This window comes from Pelmatolapia mariae, linkage group LG14 (assembly GCF_036321145.2).
Source record: "Pelmatolapia mariae isolate MD_Pm_ZW linkage group LG14, Pm_UMD_F_2, whole genome shotgun sequence".
Taxonomy (NCBI): Eukaryota; Metazoa; Chordata; class Actinopteri; order Cichliformes; family Cichlidae; genus Pelmatolapia; species Pelmatolapia mariae.
The window spans coordinates 27,654,393-27,670,956 of NC_086239.1; the positions used below are offsets into that span (position 1 = coordinate 27,654,393).

General features: G+C 40.0%; 1 protein-coding gene across 4 annotated transcripts in view; it reads right to left on the minus strand.

Moving 5' to 3' along the window:
- The window catches only part of lrfn1 (leucine rich repeat and fibronectin type III domain containing 1), a 132,125-nt gene extending 124,043 nt beyond the window's left edge, over positions 1-8,082 (minus strand). For 3 of the 4 annotated variants that reach the window (XM_063494088.1, XM_063494089.1, XM_063494086.1), the window contains exon 1: positions 7,023-8,082. The gene's annotated coding sequence lies outside the window, so the exon portion shown is untranslated. The remainder of the gene's footprint in view (positions 1-7,022) is intronic. The other variant, XM_063494087.1, reaches the window with a different exon arrangement.
- Positions 8,083-16,564: the final 8,482 nt, after the last annotated feature.

The following is a 16,564-nucleotide window of genomic DNA, read 5'->3' on the forward strand; positions in this document are numbered from 1 at the left end:
CATAAAACAAAAATGAATTGTGAATGATGGTGGAACCGCTTCAGAAATATCTTGGAAAACAACCGGGGGAAAAAAGGCTTTTCAGAAAAAAACTGTTTTGCACACTGTTTGTAAAATTTAAAATTGTGGCACTAGTGGGATTCTAAGGTCACAGTTTGATACAAAGAGAACAAAACATGTCATCTTCTATTATTAAACAGAGTTAGGGTCAGCTGATATTGTTTTTGCATAAAATAATGGACAATGTGCATTTTATGTATATTGTATATGCGTTAATTCTCAGTCACAAGTTTATGTTTATATTCTTTAGCCTACATATATAACTTGCTTGAGGACTGCTTTAGTTTTACCTTGTTAGGCATGCCTAACATCTGCTCCTGACAAATAGCAGATAGCTGTAACCACAGAAAGACAGAAATGGTGCTAATTCACCCAACAAGAAAAAAAACCCTAGCGCTATACCATGTAAATTACAATATGCTACTCTGTGCTACACACAGCAGGATCAATCATTCAGTACATGCAACACATGAATGCATGTGACACGTGAAGATTTAATGCTCTGCAGGCTTTAAATGGCCCACTAAACAGTCAGTTGGTTTCATGGGAAAAACTGGGTATCTTCCAGAGATAGAAAAATCAGTCACAAGAAAGAAGCACATGAGGATTACCTGCTGAAAACAACTCTCTGTTGGAATCAGTACAGCAGCAAATGGTCTTGTAATTAACAGGTGAACTTCAGTGAATAATTTGGAAAGGATGGAAAGATCCCATAATGTTGGTTTGAGCAATAGATGTCCTTGGCTAGAGTTTGCATTCGGTGTCAGCAAGAAATCCTCCCTATTTAACTGTCCTTCTGCTCATGTATGTGCAATAATGTGATGATCAAAGTGTTATACTGCTTACTTGAAGAAAAGTAGGGCCAAATAAATCGACCACACTGCACAGAAACTTTAGAAAGCAGACTATGATAAGTCTTTCTTTCACACATTCTTGACAGTTCTTTTTTAAAGGCACATGAATTTTTTGAAAAAAAAAAAAAAGTCAAACATAAAAGCAGGTATTGTAAATATTTAACCTACAAACAACATAAGGGATGTTTTCTACACCCATTACTCTCAGAAACCAATGATCAATAATTATTTGCGCAGCAATTCTGCCTCGCTGTACATTCAATCTATTCTGCTGGGAATGCTCTCTGTATTTCAGAGTTATAAAGCTTTCAAGGGTCTCAAAGATTTAAACAGCAGTAAGTTGCAGTTTTACACAAATATAGTGCACCACACCTTGAAAGAAACCTGCTACGTTGATTTTTTGTTTCACAAAAAAAGCCCAAGGCAGTAAATTATCAGTTTGTGGATCGTGTGTGCATATTAAATAAATATCAAATAACACATTCACCAAAGAGTGCAGCAAAGTAAAACTTATTTCATGGAGTCAGGCCAAATGCGTGATGTTCTGCTGCTGCTGTTTCTTTGAGCTAATATAGTTTCCATCTCGTTTAAGCAGTGCTTTTGTGTGATGATCTCTCCTAGTTAGATGCAGCAATAGTCCTGTGAATTTCTGCTTGCAGACATCAAGACTAAGAAGAGATTTAGTCAAGGTGAGCTGGATTTTTCTGCTGTTGTTTGTCAGCTATTAAAGCATGAAATCAAGATGTGTGACCGTAAATCTCTCAAAACTCAGAAAGCACTTTGATTAAGTATTAAAAAAGGGGGAAAATGAAAGAAACAACTAGATTTATGCTATTTGTTATTTTGCACATCATCAAAGCGCATGAAGAGAACCTTATTCAGCACCCACATCTGTTCTGGAACAGCATGCAAAGAAACTTGGAAAAGACAACTAGATGAAAATATGGTCAGTGACAAGATATTTTTCACAGAATCCTTGTTTTGTTGCACTGGGGTGCTGGATTATGCATGTGTCTCTATTAAAGCCCGATATTCTACCAAACTGAGGAAACAGAATGTGACGGTCGAGGCTCTTAACCGATCACTTCACTAGAACAGTTAATGCTTTTGTAGTGTTCCAGCCTTTAATAGGCAGCACAGCCACACATCTCCAGTGAGGCTGGTGCAGGCTGATGAAGAGCACACCATACGACTTTCTGACAAACAAATCAATAAGTAAGCAACGAATGATCTCTCATCACAGTGGCATATTCGGGAGGAGTAATTCATCTTTTTCCTAATGCATCATCGGTCAAGATTGAATAGTGCATTAAAGGCACTAAATTTTGGCCAGTGTTTCTGAGTTCAGAGGAGAAAGTCTTAACAGGACCAGCAAGACCTGTGTTAGTAGGCACAGCACAATAATATATTGTCCTTATGCATTATTTAATGGCACTGTGGGGATGATAGTGTTTGTGCACATTTCAAATTCTGTATGAGAGCATGTAGCTCCCTTAATTGGCTTGCTCAAGAGAGCCAAAGTGAAATGCTGTTCTAGTAGAAGATATTGATCAATAGGACCAGATGCAGCTCCTGAAAGCATTATCTAAATCAATGTCACCTTCAGGTAAACAGCAAAATACTAGAAGCTGGAGGTTTGCTATTATTCTACACTAGTGCTTTTTTCTGGTTTACACAATGATATCACATTTCTTCATCTAAATGACCATTTAGAGGCTCTGACACGCAGCGTCGAGAGCAACAGTTTAAGGCTGCCACATGTGGCAGGACGACTGCACAGCACTGTTTCTTGAGGGAGATAGATGTCACCAATAATATTCTGAGTCATCAGAAGGAACGGGCAACTGGCTGGTACTATGCAGTGATGCGCCTCTGCAGTTTAGATGCCATGTGCTCCATAGCAGGTTATAAGCATTTTCCCAATTGAATATTTGCGTCAGGATTTGGCTGCTCCAGACAGGTGGAATATGCTATGCTTGGATTATAACTGCTGCATACCACTGGGATCAGCTTGACCATATTCATCCACAATATTCCTGAAAGAATTGGCTCTCTCACCACCTTATGAATTCTTTTATGAATCTGTATGCCTCTGCTAGACAGTTAGCCGCCCTCAAAATGACTATCCACTGCTTCCCTCTATATCACAAACCACAGTATCTTCTCCCTTACACCCTGTTACTACATTTTACATCTTACAGAGCACAAAGCAGGTCAGTCTTTAACAACCAGAGCTTCTTGTACCTACCCGTTTCATCACTTATTTGTCAGAAAAAAACAACGGCAATGTTAACAAGTGCACTGCAGACGCAGATTCACACTCCTTGACAATAAATGACAGCTCTTCTTATTGAGACTTACTACCCAGATGCGAGAGGCTAAAAGCCTTCAGGGTAAAATGAGAATTGCCGCAATCATGACTTCCAAAGGTTACCAAGTCAGAATACAAATGCTCTTAAGAGATATCAAAAATGACCAAGTGCAAAAGCTACAAAGTCTTGCTACTCTGACTTCTGCACCTTTAAATTGTGCTTTTGAAATGCTTTAGCCAGTTTTCACCTGCTCTGCTTTTAAATGACTTTTTTTTTTCAAATTCAATTTATTAACTTTTGATTAGTTGTGTGACTAAAAATACATCACAAAGTAAAAGAACTAACTTAGCAAATAAGAGACTATATGTGCTTGTCCTTTTCACAATCACAGGGGACAGTAGCACATCCCAGCATGCAACAGCAGATTCACAGAGTACATTTTGGACAGGTCAAACGTCTAAGCTACTAAAGTCACATTCACCTTCAAACAGGCAGTGTTTAAATCTTGCTTCTTGCATGCAGACAAACCCAGGAGTTAGGACCTTCTTGTAATGAAGGAACATCAGCTTTCTGCACAAAAACCTGTTTTGTGTCCTCAACACACTGCAACATAATACACCGTGTGCTGATGAGCAAAAAGAAGTAATGTCTACGGAATAAATTATACATCTAACATAAGCACCAAAGGTTGTTTGACAACTTACTGCAGTGGGCATTAAGTTTAATATTTTTTTTGCTCTTGTATTTTCTCCCTGTTGAAATCCATCATGCCGCAAAGTTCAAAAGTGTTTTTTGCATCTCAAGGCCTGTATGTTATTTACCTGCGTTTCCTCCTTTGAGAGCCCCACTGCTTTTTTTGTCACTTTGTTACTGCTCAAATATAAAATCCAAGAGCAGCTCTAGTTTAATTGCTTCAGTGCTTTGGTGGCTACTCCTTTGATCTTTGTGGCTAGTTGTAATTATGCCATTTCTCGAACCTTTTTCATGCATCTCGAGTGCTAAATAACTTGACTTGCCTTGGGAGAAACATCTATCTCATTCTTTTGACCAATAACAACTTAATTGGTACTTTTCACTTTTCTTTACTGGTTCTTTTCTGCATGCAAAATCCAAACTTCAAGAAAAATTAACAAGAGGGTAGAGGAGTTTTTCCTCCCTGACACCATTTATTTCTCTCGAGATATGCACAATATTATCCCCAAAAACTTTTTTTGCTCTTTGTTTCCTTAAATAAAATGTTATGATACTGCCATTTTTTTTTTTTGTCGAAAAACATGTTAGTCAATGCTGGAATCAGCCCACAATATCATATGTCACCATGATACAGTACATAACTGTGGAAAGAAATGACTAAAAACCATGCCAAAAGTCACTACTTACACCACTATTTTAACTCTTAGATTGATAGCTTAGAGTATCTTGGAAAAAGTAATCTTTTCAGCAAATGTGTGCATTTTGAAAATGTCAAGCTGAGAACATGACTCACTGTAAAGGGCTATTTTAATATACCTTGTATAGAGAACAAATACATGTCTGCCCTATACAGTCTTTTATAGTCCTGAATACAGATCAATAGCTTGTGTTTGCTCTCATTCCTGCAGTGGCTGATAACCCACCACTGGTCCTGATTTCATAATGCTAACACATGACACCAGCACCATGAGCAGCTGCTGTAACACAATGCAACAGAATGGCAAGGCAGAGAGACCTCATTAATCTAACCCCTCAGCCTGCATATAGCAACCTAGAAAGCAAAATAGTAATAAAAAAAAAAACCTCAGCACACATGTCACTGTAACTTTCTTTTTATGGCATTACCTGCTGAGATATTAATTTGTTCTGCAGCAGTCTACTGCCTGCATTAGCATTGCTGAACATGGAAGTGCTGGCAATAATGCATGATAATGATAATGACCATCCTGTCTGATTTCATTAGGCAAACACATGACAGCAAATGCTCTGAGCTTCTGCTGTAACATCCTGCAACACACTGACAAGTAAACTGACAAGACATGATCATCACCACTTACTGCAACGCACACAGCTAGTAAAAAAGGCATTTAAATACATAAGAACCCTGCTTCATGCACTGCTAATTCAAATCACAAATCCTATGAAGCTCAAGGGTATCAACCCTCCAAAGGAGAAACCTCATTAACCTCTGATAAAGGAGACTTCTCAAGTCTCTTATGTCAAAACTTGTATGATGCACAGTTTTAACCAAACATCATTTCAATTTGCTTTTTGCCAAAAACACAGGGTTAAATCTTTACTTCAAACTAAGCAATAAGAGTGAGTCAAGCCCTTGAGACAGCTGTTTGTGCTCTTCTTACAATAAAAGCCTTACATGACAAATACAGTATAGTATTTTATTGCCTTTAGTCATCTGTCAGACTATGGTATAATTCCTTTATGACAACTGTTATTTTTTCACTTTACTGCAGTTGACAGCCGTGAAAACGGTGGGTGCTCTGTCATGTAGGAACATACATGCTAAAGGAGGGTGTATACCATAGATACAGCTGGCAGTCAGTGTTTTCCAATAGCACTGCAAGCTGCAGTAACACTCACTGCCTGCCCTAATGTAGCCACACAGCTGTCCAATGTCTACATGTATCCCAGGGGATGTCTTAGAAGATATTGTGTGGATTAAGCGGGGCTATACAAGGGATGTTCACTTGACTTTAGTGAAAGATATTGACAATGTAACCCCACCTCAATCTAACTGATTTACAACCTCTATACCTCCATGCAGGCATCGTGAGTTCTCATTTTTCCTGCAAGCTGTAACTGATGTCCTCTAAGTGATAAATAGATATTTCAGGGACAAATGCTGACCTCTGAAGCACTGTGCAAAAATTGGGATAGCCACTCCATTGAGTCTAACAAGTCAGTGATTATAAAGTAACTGGAAAATGATGAGAGGGGCTGAAAATTCCAGCTGCAACCATTATAGGCAGAATTCACTCACAGTGCCCATGAGATCATTAGAATGCTGCATCAGTGCTTCTGTATCCCTTCATCATTTCTAAACCTGATTAGCTGATTTGCCAAAACAAAGGTCAGGAGTAGAATAATATACAGTGCACACATCCTGAAAAGGCCTCTACTCATTATACAAATTTATCATCTGGCCGAATGTTTTTTAAACTTGCAAGTTAACAATACAGTTATAAGTTTCCTGATGGTTCAGGCTCTGTGGCTCCAGTGTAAGACGGTCCACTCTCTGAGCAATCAGTGCAATTTACCCTGATGGGAGGATTCCAGCAGCTGCTGCTAATTTATGAAAACTCTTGGTCTCTGAGTGGTGCTGATGCAGACACACCCGGGCCATTTCCACACGCGCTTCTGTCTGTGGGAATTCAACTCTTGTGTCACTGTTTAAGCGTCTTCATTGCAGTTAGGAGCTCTGTCAGCCCTATGACAGAGCTGTTGTGAGCCCATCGGACTCAGTCTATCAGATATATAACAGTACTAACAACCACGTGAGAACTGGATATCTCAAGTAACATGAAGACATCTCTGCCAGACAGGTTTATACCATATTATCCAGCAGACTACTGTGAATAGCCTTGAAAGACTTGCACATTATGCATCAAGATACATAAATGATTTGATAGATAGATAGATAGATAGATAGATAGATACCGGAGGCCTATTATTCTATATTTAGTTTGCACAATCCATGCCGCACATCACAGATCTGGACACCATTTAGCTCATCACATTGCACCCACGTATGTGTCACAGCTGCAAAAGTCTAATTTACATTTCTCACCAAGTCTGAGAGACTTACCAGAAGTGGAACTGGGACTAATATAGCAGAAGCCAAAGGCTTGATCCCAATGCACATGATTTCGCTGTCCACACACTTGTCTCAGCGGATAAATTCACAACGAAACTCGGATGGGGACGAGAGTTCATTTATTCCAAATTCAGGTGTAAAACCCTTCTTGTTACGCTGGTCAGGCTTGTGCTGCAAAAATCCAAGGGACCCAATGAGCGACAATCTGCTGCTTAAGTGTCATCAACAAGAGACAGTCCTTCCCAGTTACCTGCATCGGGATAAAACCCCACCTAAAATCCCAGTACGATCCGATTAGGGCTCGAAGGCAGGCAGAATATAATTAGGTTGAAATCTCTAAATCCAGAAGCTCAGGAGGGTCCGAGTGTTGCGTCCGAGCCGTCTTCAAATGGGTTAAAGCGTGAGTACGTGGTCGTAGCAGGTCCCCCGCATACGGGTTTGTAACGCGGAGGAACGATGGATTAAATTTCCAATAAATCTCACGCCTGTGATGAATTGCAGTACAGATGGTGTCGGGATGGAGAACTGCAGCATGGGGCTCTTTTTGAAGCGATAGGTTGCACTCCTGAAAAAAAAGAAAGAAAAAAAAAGAAGCCTCACACGGTTGAAGGTTGGCGTCAAATTCCGGCTTCAAGTCAATCAAAAACAGCAAAGGTCGGAAAAGTCTCCACCAACACCGGGTTTCTGTTAATTACAGCACTACAGCGCACTTATCGTGCCTAATTTCCTGACATTTATTTACCTTCACTGTAGACGTTTGTTGCCATAACTTCCCCTATCTGAAGCGCAATGAAGGAATCCCACCCATGCACTGATACTGTTTTTTCTCGCTCTCTCTCTTTCTCCTCTAACACTATACGTACCCATGCGAGCAATTAGTTTTCATACACGACTTGGTCCGTCCGCTCTTTCTACAAAGCAATGCGGTCGATTTCTTCGGGCGGGATGTGGCAGGAAATCTTGCTGTGTCCCAGAGAACAGGCAACCTTTGAAAATGCGCCTCTACTCTTCATGCAGGCGTCCACCTGCGTAACACGAGCCCGCTATAAAAGAATACATTTGGTCACGCCATGATGTCTGGAGCAGAGCAGAGCCAAGTGGCCAGTGGACAAATTCTTGATATCAGAGGAAACGACTGACACCTTTCATGGACAGTGCAGCACTGCAGCAATGTGATGTCATTTGAGCTCCATTTAAAGCAAATACACGAAACACTGGAGGCTTTTCTTTTTCTGTGGTGGTGAGGAGAAGCAAATGTTTCAACATGAAGGTGGCTTGAAATAGAGAGGGGGTGCTGTGGGCTGTTTGTGATACTCCGGGATGGGCTGGTATCTCATGGTCCAGCACAACAAGATACTGCAACAGTGGACCGGAGGAGAGAGCCCTGAGGGAGGGGATTGAGGAGGTGTTGGATCATTGCTGCACTTAAAAAAAAAAAAATCACACTCGCTCTCCTTATAGGCAGTAGGAGGTGTTCAGTGTCTTGTATTTGGGCTCTAAAGAATACTTCTAACCCTCTATACCTTTATTTTTTTATTCTTATCATTCTCAGTCTTGAACGGGCACGATAACAAGTAAAAACATGAATTCATTGACCGCCCACACACATGTCCCAGACAGCACCTACTGCTTTGCTTTCCAGTTGGGACAAACACCCCTCTTAGCCCAGATCAGCAGAAATTGTATATCCAGCCTATAGAAAAATAACATGAACATCCTCCCACCAGTAAAAAAAACAAAAACAATAGTTAATCCTCTCAGAGTTGCAAAAGAAAGCCAAAGACAGCCCATTCAACATAAAGCCATCATGTTTTCCAGTGTTCTTTTTTGTCCGTATTCATCCCCCAAGAGCATTGTCTGCTTGCATGGAGGCTGCATGACATCATGAAACAAGGAATTACTGTAAGATGGAGTTGGCAGTTCCTGTAAAATCCTATTGATTTAGCTGCAGGAGCATCACACGTGCTGCACAGACTTGGACACATTATACATTAAATGTTGGCTGTTAAATACCTGGCATTCAAGACCTCAGAGGAGGAGATTCACCTTTAAAGCAGATTTAAGTGTCTTCTGCAGGCTGAATTGATTAACCAAATAAAACTATCCCATCACATAAGACAATTTAAGATACAATGAAAGTATCTCACATAACAGGCCCCAAATGTACAACTATAATAATGTGGAAATGACAAGAAATAAAAGTATGAGAAAGAAAAGTACAATAAATAACAAGGTTAATCCTCACAGAGTACTAAAGACACCTGGAATGTCTTTAGCAATAGAACAGTGATTCTCCACACTTATTCTTTTTCTTGGCTTCAGCTGCACGTTTTGTGTCATCTTTGTTTGGGTACTGCAACATGACAGGTGTCACAATTATCTGACTCAAAACAAGAGCATCAGCCTGTTTTAATTAAAGGGCAGTTCAAAATGGGTGGGACACCTCCAGGGTGTTTTATATGGAAGAGTGAGATGTAACATAAGCTCATTTTGGAAGACACTATACCTACAGGGTTGTTGTATTTGCTGCCTTCCCGATTTCTTTTTCTCTTTTGCTTTTTTTATATTTCTCATGTAAATGTTTCAGATATTTTAATATTACACTAAGATAACCTAAGTAAATATAAAATGCCGTTTTTAAACGATGATTTCATTTATTAAGGAGAAAAAAATACCTTTCCAAACCTACCTGGCTCTATGTGAAAAAGTAACAGCTCTCCTTTTTTAAATCATGAATGAACTGCAATTAACCACATTAGTTGAAAAGCTGAGTTCAGTTTCACTAGGCACTCATAGGCCTGATTTTTTTCAGACCTGTGGAACAAAGAAATCACTTAAATAGACAAAGTGCCTGTCAAAGTGAATTAGGCTAAAATATCTTAAAAAGCAACACATTATGAAACAATCAATTAGAATCATTGACTTCTACCAGTCTGGTAAGGGTTACAAAACTCCAGTGAACTACGAGCATTATCCACAAGTGGAGAAAACATGGAACAGGAGTGAACCTTCTCAAGAGGGGCTGGCCTACCAAAATTACTAACAAAAATCTTGAAAACATCTTCCACAAGACTTTTGGGAAAATAGTCTATAGAGTGATGAGACAGAAGCTGAACTTCTTGGGAGGTTTGACTCCGGTTACAGCTAGCATAATATTAACACAGCATTTCATAAAAAACAAAACATCATATACACAGTCAGACATGGTGGTGGTAGTGTGATGGTCCGGGGCTGGCTGCTTTGATGCTTCAGGAGCTGCATGACTTACTGTAACTAATGGTACCGTGAATTCGGCTCAAGCGTAGAATTGGTAACACTAAAGTATATTTGATGGATGATCTGAAATATCTAGAAGTCTGACAAATATGAAAAAACAAAACAAAACAAAACAAAAAAAACCCCAAAACATTTGTCACAGTGCTGCATATAAGTGTAACTCAGCTAATATCAATAAAACAGTTATTTTTGAAAGGTTGGAAACAATATGAACTCAGATTCTCACACATCTTTAAACTAATTTTGTGCCCTCTGAACAGATGCCAGTCTTTCAGAATATCATTGTGTTTTAGTATGCGCTGGAGCATTTTGGTTTTATGATATGATTTCTCTCAGCTCTGTCTGAACGAGGTGGGTGAGTACATAAGACACAAGCAGCAAATACTGATGGAAACTGAAAAAGAACCACGAAGGAAGACAATCTGCTATTTATATCAGGCTGCACTCCATGGGGCAAAGCTCCCTCTTGCAGTAATGCACTCTAAAAGTGATTGATTAGTGTGTTATTGAGATATTGTCCATCTTAACGGTCCTCTCTTGCCAAAGTGATGAAATTACCGCACACTAGTCTGTGAAAGCATAATAGCAGATTAGGTCAGTGTGAGCCATCCACTCTAATCAGGAAACTTGACATTCCCTAAAATGGTAAACATGAGTGGGGGGTCTTCACTTAGATCCCGAATGTACCACCCAGCCACTAATACCCTTAGACAGCGTGCTTAATGACTTGCAATATTTTACTGAGGTTCTTTAATTTAGATTCAACCATACATGGTCTCTGTACGTGCACATCTGAAAATGTCATTTCCAACACAACACAGTTGCCCTTTGTTTGAACAAATTGTGCAGATCACTTTCCATATGGACAGTAAAACTGCTCATTTCTTCTCACTAGCTGAGCCCAGAAAATCTAAAGTGTGATGCACCATCAGTTTAGCATGTCAGTGAAATGTCGCGTGTGTATGTGTATGTGAAATTGGGAATAAAATTGGTGCATTGACAGAGACAATAAAACGCTATCCTCTGGAACAGCAACATCATTACAGAGCAGTACATCCAGTGCAGATTAGAGCAGTCTTGTTTATACCACTGAATCACCCTGTACATTAGTGCCCTCGCTCACAGTGCAAAAAGTTCCTCTTAATGTGCTTTAAACCCTCCATCACATCATCAAAAGCGGAAACACTGTAGATGTGATTTCCACTATAAGGTCTCTAACAAGAGCAGTGCTTTGTTAGCATGGTATTAAAAAAAAGGAAAAAGAAAGAGAATAAAAAACAGACATCAGCAGGAGGCTGACTGTTTCAGCAGATGTCACCCTGCTAGAATTACATAGATAATAGACACGAACAGGTGACAAATTAAAGGCAAAGCCAACATAGTCTGGCCAAGATATTCTCACAATCCGTGCTTTAATTATTATAGTGGTGAGCGGTGCAACACATTCGTCTACAGTCTCTTGGTGTTCAACTGGGTTGCGATATCGTGGCTGTGAAGGCCATAGTATGTGATTTACATTATTTTCACACTAATCAAATCATTCAGTGAGCCCTCGTGCCCTGTGGGTGGTGAAACTGTCATCCTAGAAAAGAGTTCTCTCGTCAAGATGATCCATTATGGCATAAAGGCGATCCCCAGAACAACCTTCTACTGCAGTGACTCTTCCCTCACAGATCCCTTCACTGTAGGGGTCAAGGGTTCAGGTTTTTCTTTCAGAATTGCATGTATGTGGAGCTCTCAGTGCTCCTTTGTTTTATTCAAGCATGTTTATCCTCTGATCCACACACACACACAAAAAGAAAGAAAATCATGCTTTAAAACACTGCTCTTTTCAGCTTCAGTAAAATTTTATGTATAGTGTATGTTACATAGAATATTTAGCACAAACATCAGGCATCATCTGCATTTGCTGTTTGATCAGCGTGTAAATAACGGGTCACTCTCATAGCATCTGTGTCACAAATGACATAAACATACATTATTCAGGTTGCATAGCAAGTACAATTATGCTTTCATGTTTCATACTGTACTGCATGTCAGCCTTGGCTTGCTCTACTTTAAATTAAACAAGTGCTGCTTTTGGCAGAAATGTTGAGGACTCTTAAGTGTGTTCGTGTGTGAGAAATCTTAAAGATAGACGTAGGCCATCTGGATAAGTGTGAGGTGCAGTTCACTCAGAAGCGGTCCTTCGGGTGGGTCTTTATGGCTGAAAATCTTAAAAGAATCCTGCTGCTCTTTAGAAACAGAAGACAAAGCTTTAAGATGAAAGAGTTTCACTTGTGAAGGCTTTCATCAGTGTTATATATAATTAATTCCCAGGGACATGTAGAACAGCCACTTAGATGCCAGTATTCGAAAACATTAAAAATCATATCACCAAGTGTAATTAAGGATCTGACACAGTACCATATCAAAACAGCTAGAGGATATGCTTAAAAATCAGGTCCCCCCACTTATTCATCTCAGGTTAAGACTTTTTAAAAAGGAAAGATCCAGGAGGTCATCCTCTTTCTTTTCTGATGAAATTTAAATCACTTCCTCCTAGACCAAGAGACACCTTCTCAGTGGCGAAAAATAAAGCAGACATGGGATGTCTGGCCACTTTAAAGTGGCTTTCTACATGATTTTTGACACGCTCTTCCCTAATGGCGCTACTGCACTCAGTAATTCAGTTTTTTCAAAGAGCACTCTGTTTCTCTTTCCACAAGGATATGAAATCATCCATCACACATGTTGTTTTAGAGTTAATGAATCTCAGCACACTTGCAGTCTCAGAAATGTTCTCCATATATTTTTTGTATATGGTCATTTTAAGGTGATAGACCTTTTGGATGTTGCTGAATATCAAATGTCTGTTATGATCCAGATGGTTTGTTTTTTTTCCTCTCGCGCTTTCTCCCCGTCTCCTTTGCTGCTCCCAGGGGGAGTTTGGGCTGGTCACACCTTGGGCCCTGCGCCTGTAGAGTGTGTCTGGAGTCTGGTTTTCCACTTTTCAGCCGGTGCACCTATTTGCTATTAGTTCATTACCTCCCTGTATGTAAGGACCAATTTGAGCCTTCACTCATTGCCAGATTGCCATTTTCTTAGTTCTGCTAATCTCTGATGTTTGTTTCAATTGGAGATTATGTATCGGAATTTCAGGAGCAGGACCACACCTCCAAACACGCTCCTTCCGGTTGTCATCTATATAGGTTTCCCCCAGTTCTGCAAACTGTTCACTCTCGTTTACGTGTCCCACCCTACCTCCCTCCTTGTTCTCAATTCTTTAACTTCTTCACTCCTATTTAGTGCATGGGGATCTGCCAGGCCCGGGAGCCATCGCCAGTCCCCTTCGAGTCCTTCCCCAAACCGCAGCTCAGTTCATGTCCAGGCATTCACCTTTACCTACTAAAACGCTGTCAAACCTAAAATGAGGACGTGGGCCCAGCTAGTGAATTCCTAGTTAAATATTTTTTCTGTCTTTCCCTCTCAAAAATTTTCCAAGCCAGCTGAAGCTCTCACCCAAAAGAAATAGTCACCTAAAATCCAACACTGATCTGTTCCTGCAGAAAGAAAATTTGTTTTCACTTACCTGAAACTCACCTGACTTCACTGCTTCCTTTACTTTCTGGAAAAACTCCAGCCTGCTACTGTCCTTGAAAAGGAATCAGGTAAGAACTCACATCAAAATCACAGCACAATATCCCTCACCAAAACAAATCTGTTTCTTCTCTCTGAGATTCTTGTTTAGTGAATAGACATTCACCTTAGATTCTCCTGTCTCCAGACCCTTTCCCAGTTGATCTGAATTTCTGTAAAATAAACCTTTTCAAAACTGAGCCCTGTGGTCTCTGTCCTGTTTCTGAGTCCTTTGAAAACAGTTACCAGTATTTGTAATGACAGAACAATCTGGCCAAATGGACCCTTTAGACCCAGCAGCTATCCATGCAGCATTATTTAATCAAGACTTGTTACTCGGCCAACATGATCAAGCCCTCTACTCTTTTGTAGAGCAGAAACAAGTTACCTATCAATGCCTTGATCAGATGTGTAGCATGATTCAGTCAATTCACACAGAGTTACCTCAGGCTTCTGTAACCGAACTAGCTGCATCACCCTGGTCATCAAGTCCAAAGACTTCTGTAATGTCCCCGACATTCTCCGATGCAGTCTCCCACTCACAGAAAAGGGAACTTTATGCTCCACTGCTCACTAGTCTTTAGTCCCTCTATTCCATTCCTTTCCTGATGACTCCTCGAAAACATCTTGCCTACAAGGATAGAACTGTTTCTTCAAAAATCTCGAGACGTATATATTTGCTAAGTTTATTGAGGAGTTTAAATTTGTGACCACCCCTCTGTGAGGAGGACACTGCCCATTGTCTCCTGAATTGAAAGCAAAGCAATCAAAGCGTTGCAGAATTTGTAACAGAATTCCAAACTTTGTTAAGGAGACTGGGTGGAATTCCAAAGCCATACAAGGGGTCTTCCTTCACTTATTAAATGATTAAATGAACAGTAAGTTGGTTTCCTGTGATGAGCCAAAGTAGTTTTAAGTCTTTGTGTCCCTAGCTATTGAAGTTGATAACTGGTTTTGTTAATTTAATAGAGAAAAGAATTAGAAGATCTGACAAATTTCTACACACAGCTTTCCATCCTCTTCTGCAGCTTGCTCTGTCCTGTGCTTCAGGATCTGCTACTTCATGATTTTTTTGAGAAAAGTCCAGGTGAGTTCATTCAGCTGAGCACTCAATGGTCAACCCTTGTTTTTTTTTATTACTGAACAAACAGAATGGAAACAAGTACCTTGAGTTTTATATATTTTATGCACCAAAGACTCCCATTATCTTAGGCTATCTGTGGCTAGAAAAATACATTCTTCACGTCAACTAGTATGAGAAACAAATAGAGTTGGAGTTTGTTCTGCTTATCTGTATTATTGTAGGATCTTTACTTTACAGTATAAAGCATTTTGAGCCAACTGCTGTTGTGATTTGTTGCCATCTAAAAAGAATTAATTGAATTGTATTGTTTGCAATCATCCATAATACCTGCTAATATTTCACCTGAAAACCTCGGTCCCCAAAGAATATCAAGATCTGCAACGAACTTCCAGCAAGGACAAAGCACTCTCTCCCCCTCCTCACTGACCTTATGACTGCAAGGCATCGGCCTTCATCGTGGAGCTTTGGTACCTAAAAGCCATCTTTATAACCTGTCTCATCCAAAAAGAGAAGCAATGGAAAAATACATCTACGAGTCTTTGGCAGCTTGAATTATGTCTCTCCTTTAGTAGGAAGTGGTTTCTTCTTTTTTGATAAGAGAAATAAAACTCTCATACCCTGCATTGATTACCATGACTTTAATAAAACAAATGCTGAACCGATCAGCTCAGCATTTGAACCACTCTGTGAAGTCACTATTTTAATGAAGTTAGAGCTACATAATGCTTACAATACATTCAATAGTGGGCAGATAAAAATCGATCTGTAGAAGATAAAAGCAGAAGAATGACCAACTCCTTCCTCCAAAAAACAACTGTAACAGAAATTGTTCATTTTTACTGAAGATTAATCAGGAACTAGAGTCACAATGATAATCACCAGCAGGTGCAGCTTTCTTGGAATTAAAACACAGCTTCACCCCAGCACCTGTTCAACCTGATCCTAAACTACAGTTCAGTGTGGAGGTAGAGGCCTCTGACTAAGGAGTGGAGCAGTCCTCTCTCAGTGGTCAAATTGTAAGTTACGTCCCTGTGCTTTTTCTAGCGTCTAACTACCACTGAGCAGAAGTACCATGAGCTGCTGGCAGTGAGTTAGCCTTAGAGGAGTGGAAGCATTGATTGGAGGAAGCTGAGCAGCTGTTTAATGTGTGGACTAATCATAAAAATCTTTCCCACCTGCAATCAACCAGATGATATCATTCTATACAGGAAATATAATCTTTTTTTCTCCGAGACAATCCTACCATCTTTCTGTGTTGTTGGTAACCTGGTATTGGAAATAAAAGGATGTTGTTCGTCAAGCACTGCAAAATAAACTAGACCCTGACAATGGCCTCCCTAACCAACTGCATGACCTTCCTCTAAAAACACAGGTAATCCACTGGGCCCACACCACCAAGTTTACCTGCCACCCCGGGGTAAGTCAGACAATCTCTTTTCCAAGATGTTTCTTTTGATGACCCATATTAGATAATGATGTTAAAGAACATATGGCTGGATGCTCCATCTGTGCCAGAAATAACAGTAGAGTCCAGTCCCTGCCACAGTTTCTTCAA